The sequence below is a fragment of the Ammodytes marinus genome (assembly GCF_949987685.1).
Source record: "Ammodytes marinus genome assembly, chromosome: 9".
NCBI classification, from domain to species: Eukaryota; Metazoa; Chordata; class Actinopteri; order Uranoscopiformes; family Ammodytidae; genus Ammodytes; species Ammodytes marinus.
The window spans coordinates 27549981-27559164 of NC_137213.1; positions in this window are offsets into that span (position 1 = coordinate 27549981).

Here is a 9184-nt window from a genome sequence, read left to right on the forward strand (position 1 = left end):
TTTGCACCAACTGTGCTGCAATGTTTGTAGCAAAAGTGTCAAGCGCATGACTCTTTGAAGTTGCGATGCACAGGATAGGATTTGTGCACCCGTAACAACGATTTGTGAACTCGTAGCCCCTATTTTGTGTCCACAATGGTAGAAAAAATATTTACGACTTCAAATTTACTGTTACACATTTGTGACTTTGGAGTACACATGCAAAACAAATATTTACGACTTCAAATCTACTGTTACACATTTGTGACTTCAGTTTACGCATTCGAAATCTGCAGTTACATGTGCTAAAGACTTATGCACCACATATACCTTCATAAAATCATCTCGCAGCGATAACTTGAAAGTAAAACCAACAACGGTACTCAGCTGTGTCTTTCCTTGGAAACTTAATGTTCAGGCAAACGACCTTTGAACACGACTCCATTGATAAAACTGTACAGTGTTTATGTGTGTGCATGTGTATGGGAGGGGGTGGATGGATGGATGGATGGATGAATTTAATGACGATATATTGTATAAATAGTAAATATAAATACGTATGCCTGGAGTGTTAACAATATGTTGCGAGGGAGAAATCACTATTTAGTGATCACTGTAACGTGCCGATGTGAGGAGTCAAAAGTTATATATGAACTGGACCTGAGTATGTGTCAGGTAAATATGGAAGATTGTGAATGTAACTTTTTGGAGAGTAAATATTTGCTTTATTGAACTGGAATAAAGAACTCTAATAAGAGACACTCCCCCAAAGGAGAGATTATTTTATGTTGTGTTATACTTGTGAATACATTTACATTCATACATTGATCAGAACACCAAGACAGAATTTAGATTTTTTTACCGTTTGGGTTGGTTTGAACGCAATTCGAGAATCTTGGTCTGCTTGAAAGAAGTGGTCTCGGGAAAGCTAGCAAGTAAACTCTGGAGCTGATCATCGCTGGTGTGAACCCAATCCGCACCAATCACAGGAAGCCTAGTATTTATGACACATAGGGCCTGTTTCCCAGACATGGATTAAGCCTAGTTCTGGAATAAATTGTACTTTCAATGGACAATCTCCAATTAAAAAATCCATTTAGTCCAGGACTAGGCTTAAAGCTGGGGTGGAGGATTTGGGGAGAAAATGGCAGTTGGGATAGAGATTCGAATCCAAATACCTCAACTGCTCCACTTGTTCTCTTTGGTCCCTCCCCTATGGTCCCTCCCTTACACGCTCTACACCAACAAAGTCGTGCCAAAGTGAATGGACAGTCCCAACAGCCAATAAGAACAGAGAATCGGAGCCTCGCTCTGATTGGTCAAAGTGTCAGCTCATGTTAACTTTGACCAATCAGAAATCATATACCCCAGCTTTAATCCATGTCTCTGAAACTGGCCCATAATCTTCTTAAAAATATGATACATGCTTTTTTAAAACCTGTGTATATTGTGTTTTTTTATATATAGAATCAAAAAAAGGCTGTATCCAAAATCTGTCCTATAAAACTTTGGACTTTAGTAACCTGCAAAGTGTCATGATATCTTTAAGTTAAAGAATTTACCCTATTCACATTCAGTGTCTCACTAAAACCTCTGTAAAGGAAAAATAGCCCTTAGGTGAAGTTATCTTCTAGAAAACTCCCCCGGCTGATCCACAGTATAGTCACACCTCCCAAACCAACTCCTCAGGTGTCAAATAACATGGAGAGATCAGACAGATCCAAACGTTGATGCTACTGATACCACGCGATGTGCCGGCTGCTACAGAGATACCAATAGTTCAAAACCCACAGTAAGCTTTTCATGTGCTTTAGATCAACATTTTGATACCATGTTTTTCCTCAGAAACTGAAACCAACTGAGGAATGGTTTTGTTGTTAGCTGCAACTTAGTAAAAAACAGCAGAGATTATCACCTTTTTTAGGCTGTACGTCGTCTCACAGCCTCGCAGCTAGCTATAGCAAAACGATTTGTAACGATTGTGAGTGATATTGATGTCCATATGCGTTTTGTTTTCTGTTCCAGGTTTTGAAAATGTCTGTTCATAATTCAATCATTTGAGGCAACCGGAGAGAGACACAGTTGCCATGGTTTATTTTCTGTTGTTTTTTTTGAAAAACGGTATCCGGGAAAATCTCAGTGGAGCGATATAGGCAACAAAGACTAAACATAAAACGAGATGCATTGATCCACTTTGTCTTTCAGCTCCCTCTGCCCAGACCGATACTGATTCCCATAACAAAGCTTGTATTACTTGAATATAATCTTTATCGTTGCTGTTGTTGGTATTATGTGTAAGGTTACATTGGGCTGTGGTGCTTCTTATAAAAGAGCAAATATCGGGCGCTCCGGTGGCGTAATAGATAGACGTAATATTGACGCCGGCCTTCGTTGCAGTGGTCAGGGGTTCAAATCTGACCCGTGGACCTTCACTGCAGGTCACCCCCCCACCCCCCTCTCTCTGTCGCCCCATTTCAACTCTGTGCTGTCCAATAAAGCTTGAAAATCACAAAAAATATATTTAAAAGAGCAAACATTTACAAAAATGCATACAATTTAAATGTTTATCCTAAGAAATGTATTTTAACTAACATACTGCTGTTGAAAAGGCAAAACTTCCAATATACACTGTATGCATAATTCTATTGTCAGTCGTGATTTAAAGGTTGAAAACGAATAGATCAGCCTGCAGTCTGTGTAGGAGCTTCAAAAATTTCGTCACAAAATGTTGCTGTCCAAGGTGCTGAAACTGAGACACTGACCCATAACATGTCACTTACAGTTTTAAGGTTAAACAGTGCTCACAGAATACCAATTTGAATTTTGTATTTAGTATATGTTCCCACAAACTTAGGTTATTTTGTGTACATTTATTTTAGAATTTAAAAAAAGACAAACCACAGTTCTCTCTCGTGGCATACAAGGTCTCGCAACATTGCACCGTAAATTATCCAGAGAATGTTTGTCGCTTAGCTTGCATGCCCCTGTTTTGGGACTGTCCTACTTTCAGTTGCTCCACTTACAGAGGTAGAGAGGCTAGGTAAGGAAGACTATACTGTTCCTCTAATAGCCAATCAGTTAAAACAGATTCAACACATATTTTTGAATGACTTTAACCTGCGTAAAGTCACAGTTTGGGTGAATTTAATCCAGTAAAGGTTTCAGAGTTTAGATGGAATATTGAAGGACACTTTTCTCTTTTTTTAAAGATTAATTTTTTGGCATTTTCAAGCTTTATTTGACAGTACAGAGTTGAAATGGGGAGTTTGCGGATGTCCGTGCTTAATAAAATGAGGTTAGGAGGGCTGCCAGTGCAAGTTATTTTCATTATAGAAGACTTTATCTTAAGCAATTAAAATGTTATGAAGAATTTTAAAAAATATATATATATATATAAACATAAATGTGATTCTCCGTTTTCTAAAGACCAAGGTGACATTGTTTGTCCGGAACACAAATATATTCAATTTATAATTACATGAATAATTCCAAAGGCAACTGGTGAAAAGATGATTTTTTTTTTTAAGGTTCCTGTTCCAGTTAATGAAAATATAGGGCCGGTTTCGCAGACATGGATTAAACCTAGTTCTGGACTAAATTGTACTTTCAATGGACAATCTCCATTCAAAATTCCATTTAGTCCAGGACTAGGCTTAATCCATGTCTGTGAAACTGGCCCTATGTCTTGAAAAACCTGACTTTAGGCTTAGATGTGGGAGTTTTTTTTTTTTGCAGCCGGTTGACCTTAACATTGAAAAGTTAACATCAGAACTTTGAGGCTCCGTCAGCGGGTTACGATCATTAGCCGCATCCCAGAGGAACCAGCATCCGTTCACCTTCACTTCACCTTCAGCCCGGATAAGACCAAGATAATGTCTGGTTACTTATTTTTTTATTTAAAGCTGAATGGAAATAGACAAAACAAGCTAAGATATATATTTACAATGACTTAAAAAAAATGCAAATCTTCACCTTTGAGAAGTCGCCTTTGCCTCCACACACACACACACACACACACACACACACACACACACACACACACACACACACACACATTGAAGTTGAATGTCTCTAAATGAGTGTGTGCAACCACCTTCCAATCCACACACATGTAAATCCACATAGCACTTCTTCTGTGACTCCTGCTACCAGCTATGCATAGTAATTACATTCTCCTCAGTCATTTGAACACACACACACACACACAAACAAACAATCTCTCACTCACACACACACACACACACACACACACACACACACACACACACACACACACACACACACACACACACACACACACACACACACACACACACACACACACACACACACACACACACACACACACACACACACACACTCACTCAGAGACCTTCCCGGGTTCTTCTTTGACTCCTGCTTGCAGCTTTGCATGTTGATTATGTTCCCGACAGTCATTTACGTCGCCGCGGCCGCCTCTGCTCTTCACCCCCCAGACCCAGCCAGGTGGATAGAGTGTGTCGACACGCACTTCACTTTACTAAGAGGCTCCGGTGAACGCAAACCAGAGTGGGAAGTATTTACATGCACCGCTACCCACTTCACACTGAGTGGCTTTGCTGTATTTAACGCTCTTTGAAAAGGGCTTTTAATTCTGTGAGGGAGGGAGCTCACAACACGTCTGCAACGATCACAGACTCAATGACATGGAGACTAATACTGAATAAGAAAATGGCTGAAATACAAGAGGCACTAAAAAGAGCTTGTATGGATTGCTGTGGTGTTAACATGATTACATCAACAGAGCACATTTGCTGACTCACCTCTAAACGTTTAGTTTGATTCAGTTTCATTAAACATCTCTGCGTCCTCTTAAAGGTGCAGTCACCAATTCTGGAGAATGCAGTATAGTGAAAAGAAAAAGTATGTGATTCTGAACACAGGGAGGGAAGGTTTTTGTCTCTGCATGGCTTTAAGCTTTATTGGTGACCGCAGGCTGTGAGAGAGATCTCTATTAAGACCTGAGTGACAGACAGCAGCTCCAGGAAGCTAGAGAAACCTTTCTGTGATTGGCAGAATGAAGACAGTCTACATGGAGACAAAAGGATTAATTATGCTATCTTTCCCAAAACGAGAAACAAATGTTTTTCCTGACTAAATGTTTGAAGTCCCTCAGTCACCACTCGGAGCGACGGACCTTAGTTTTCTCTTGACATTTTGGTTTTGATGACTGACAATAAAAAATGGCGAAAGTAACAAAGTGAATGAGATGTATCCAGAGAGACCAATATGCTGATCCACCGGGACACTGTGACATCTCTCTTGCTGTAGCTTGATGATCGAGAAGTGAACAGACCATCCCTCCATAGGCCAAACATTCAAACTACAGAATTCACTTGGGTTGAAATTGCTGACTGGAGCCAAGCAAAATTTGGTTGAATATTTTCGGTTCTCTTAAAACTGCACTATGCAACAATGATGTGAGATTTTGTGTGTGCGTGTGTGTGTGTGTGTGTGTGTCTGTGCGTGCATGTGTGTGTGTGTGTGTAACAGTGTGTGACATGTTTCAGGTCCAATCTTCTGATCTGATATGAACTTGACATGAATAACTCAGATACATTTCCAGTTACAATTCAACAGCTGCTCCAATCCTCACAAACTGAGTTAATGTTCGGGCAACAATTTTTATAAACGTCTGCTGGCTAAAGTGGTGACACAGATCAGTACTGAAAGTCACACTATCGAATCAATACGAACATAGCGTGTGTGTGTGCGTGCGCCGTGTGTGTCTTCCTCTCTGAGAACCAATTTGAGTTTTTGACCATAGGACTGAGGACATTTTTGGAAAATGAGGACATTTTGGCCGGTTCTCCCTTTGGGAGAGGCTTTAAAAGGGCTGTTTGAGGGTTAACACTAGGTTTTAAGGTTCAGGTATGAATTAGGTTTATGTTAGAGTTAGTGTTAAGGATGGGGTAAGGCATTTAGTTTTGATGGTGAGGGTAAGGGGGTAGGGGAATGCATTATGTCAATTTCAATTCAATTCAATTCAATGAGCTTTATTGGCATGACTATTGTTGCAAACAGTATTGCCAAAGCATTACAGATAATACAGATAATAACAAAAGAGAACAGTCAGAACAATATGTATATATAACAATTTCTATCACCCACTCCCTCTCTCTCTCTCTCTCTCTCTCTCTCTCTCTCTCTCTCTCTCTCTCTCTCTCTCTCTCTCTCTCTCTCTCTCTCTCTCTCTCTCTCTCTCTCTCTCTCTCTCTCTCTCTCTCTCTCTCTCTCTCTCTCTCTCTCTCTCTCTCTCTCTCTCTCTCTCTCTCTCTCTCTCTAATATTACTAAAAGAACATCACATAACAATACATAGATGGCTATGATAATATATACATTGATATGGTCGAGAATAATTACTTATTTACACATTAGGTGGTATTGATTATCATGAATAAAACAAAATGAAACAGTGAGACCTGGTGTAGACTAGTATTCCCTCATATTGTGGCAAGCCGAAATAAACTGTCCTGCGAGGACGGAGCTCTCTTTACGCTCTCCCATTAATATTCTAAATTGCTCTTCAGGGGAGTTTATAATATGTGGGTGTTTTTGGCCGAATTTGTTCAAATATATTTTGCGGACATTTTTTAATTTGGGGCAGTGCAGGAGGAAGTGCTGCTCTGTCTCTACAGCAGCTTCTCCACACTGCTGGCACATGTCAATGAATGTCCTCACAAGTATAGCCATACAAACGTGTGTGTGTGTGTGTGTGTGTGTGTGTGTGTGTGTGTGTGTGTGTGTGTGTGTGAGAGTGTGAGTAGCAGCAAACATTTCCTCCAACATGCCCGCGGGTGCAGCTGTCTCCATCAAGGGCAAATAATAGAAGCCATTAGCATAAAGTGTCAAGAATCAGCTCGGGGATTTGTCGCCACACTTCCACTGCAACACTGTCTCCAGTAAATGTGTTCAGTGAATAAAATAACACACGTTCTCCTGAACCAGATGCTTCAAGGCTGAACGCTTGTTTGGTTCTGCTTCTGTTATTGTTTTTTTAAGACCCTGGCAGCAAGTTAAAGCTACAGTGCGTAAGATTAATTTAAATTCAAAACGGGAAAGAGAAGGCAAGAAAGTTTACAAGTCTTGGTGCAAGGGGTGGGTGTTGTGAGTACCAAATCAAAGTTCAACCATCGTCATAATACCATTATAAATCTGACATAGTCACATATAAATACATTACCTCACTTTCACTCGCTTCAACATAAACAGAGAGAGAGAGAGAGTGAGTGAGTGAGTGAGTGAGTGAGTGAGTGAGTGAGTGAGTGAGTGAGTGAGTGAGTGAGTGAGTGAGTGAGTGAGTGAGTGAGTGAGTGAGTGAGTGAGTGAGTGAGTGAGTGAGTGAGTGAGTGAGTGAGTGTGTGTGTGTGTGTGTGTGTGTGTGTGTGTGTGTGTGTGTGTGTGTGTGTGTGTGTGTGTGTGTGTGTGTGTGTGTGTGTGTCAGTGTGTGTGTCAAACAGCTTTTGAGACAAAGGACAATGTTTTTCTCCATGTTCCATCACTAATCTGCTCCATGTAAAACACCTTAACAGGTTTAACTGAGAATAATGCTGAGAAACAGACAGACAGAGAGGAGAGAGAATGAGAGAGAGATAACGAGGGAGAGAGAGAGACAGACAGACAGACAGAAAGAGAGAGATAATGAGGGAGAGAGGGAGAGACAGACAGACAGAGAAAGAGAGAGCGAGACAGACAGAGAGAGAGCGAGAGACACAGATAGAGGGACAGAACGAGAGACAGAGAGAGGAAGAAAGAGAAGCTGTTCTGTGGTTGTGTGTTTATGTAAATCTCCATTCCTTTCCATTGTATCTTGTGGTGTCACTGTGCTGCTGTCGGCTGCTGATAAACCTTTGGAAGAGTTCCGGTCTCTGTTGGATTCTATCAGGAATCCGTCAGACAGGAAGCGTTGGCTCAAACATTCCACCAGGAGTTTTTTTTTTTTTTTTTTTTCTTTATTGAAACCATTTGTGTTGTGTACAGAGCAAGTACACAGGTCTAGGATTCACTATACTGTATATGTAAACAAAGTTATATAGTATTACTCCGAATAATAATAACATTATAGTTAAACAAAACATAACATAAAAGAACGCCATCTTGCCAGCCTTTCAGTTGTTTTATTTATTTTTCTCTGCACCAACCAGATGAGGTCATAGTAAAGAGCAGATTGCCTCATTGCTAATATGTGTTTGTAATGTTTGAATTCAAACAGAGATTAAAGATTGGATGCTTTAAAAAAAGAAAAAGAAGAATATCAGCCATGCGTATATATGGTATGTGCATTAAAAGGACATCATTAAAAATTTGAAAATAAATTTAAAAAAGATAAGAGAGCAGCAGCGGACAGAGAGAGATATCAACACCTCTGAATGACCAATATATGAACACAAAGGTCCATAGTCAAACTCCAAATGATAAATAACATTATAGGAAACAAAACATAACATAAAAAAAGACCGCCATCTTGCCATATGTTCTCTGCACCAACCATATGAGGTCATAAAAGCAGCGAGAGACAGAGAGAGATATCAACACCTCAGTGACATCATGCTGCTGGTGCTTTGCTGGATGTTCTTATCTCACAGACTCAGAGGTGAGACGCTCCCACTGGAAACTAAACCAGAGACTGTGGAGGCAAGGACGGATTAACATGACCACGGGCCCTGGACACAAACCAGTCATGGACCCCTACCAACACGCAAATACACGCACTAGCCCACCGTGCAATCCACAATCACACACATTATAATGCAGTGCACGGCCTAGAGAGAGAAAGAGAGAGATAGAGCGAAATACAATTCTATAAAGTCTCTCTGGTGCTGCGCAAGAGAAAGAGACTCTTTGCGCCGGAGCCTACTAGACAGTTAGATTGGGGCAGAGACACCGGCGATGCGAGCGCGCGCTTAGCGCGCGAGCAGTTTTTTTTTGCCATTGTAAGATCTCTGCGCCTGCTTTTTGGCCCACCCTTGCCCCCCTCGGAGCCTACACTCAATGTCTGAGCGAAGCAGCGCGTCACCCGGTGAAACGCTGTGTTGGTGTCGTTCAGTGAGACAGACACACTCTGTGGTTTAAAACTAAATGATCACAGGGGATTCCTGCACGTTAACGGGTGTCGAGGGGACATGCTCCGCGATCTGATTGCATGTCCCGAGCCTGGATACCCCA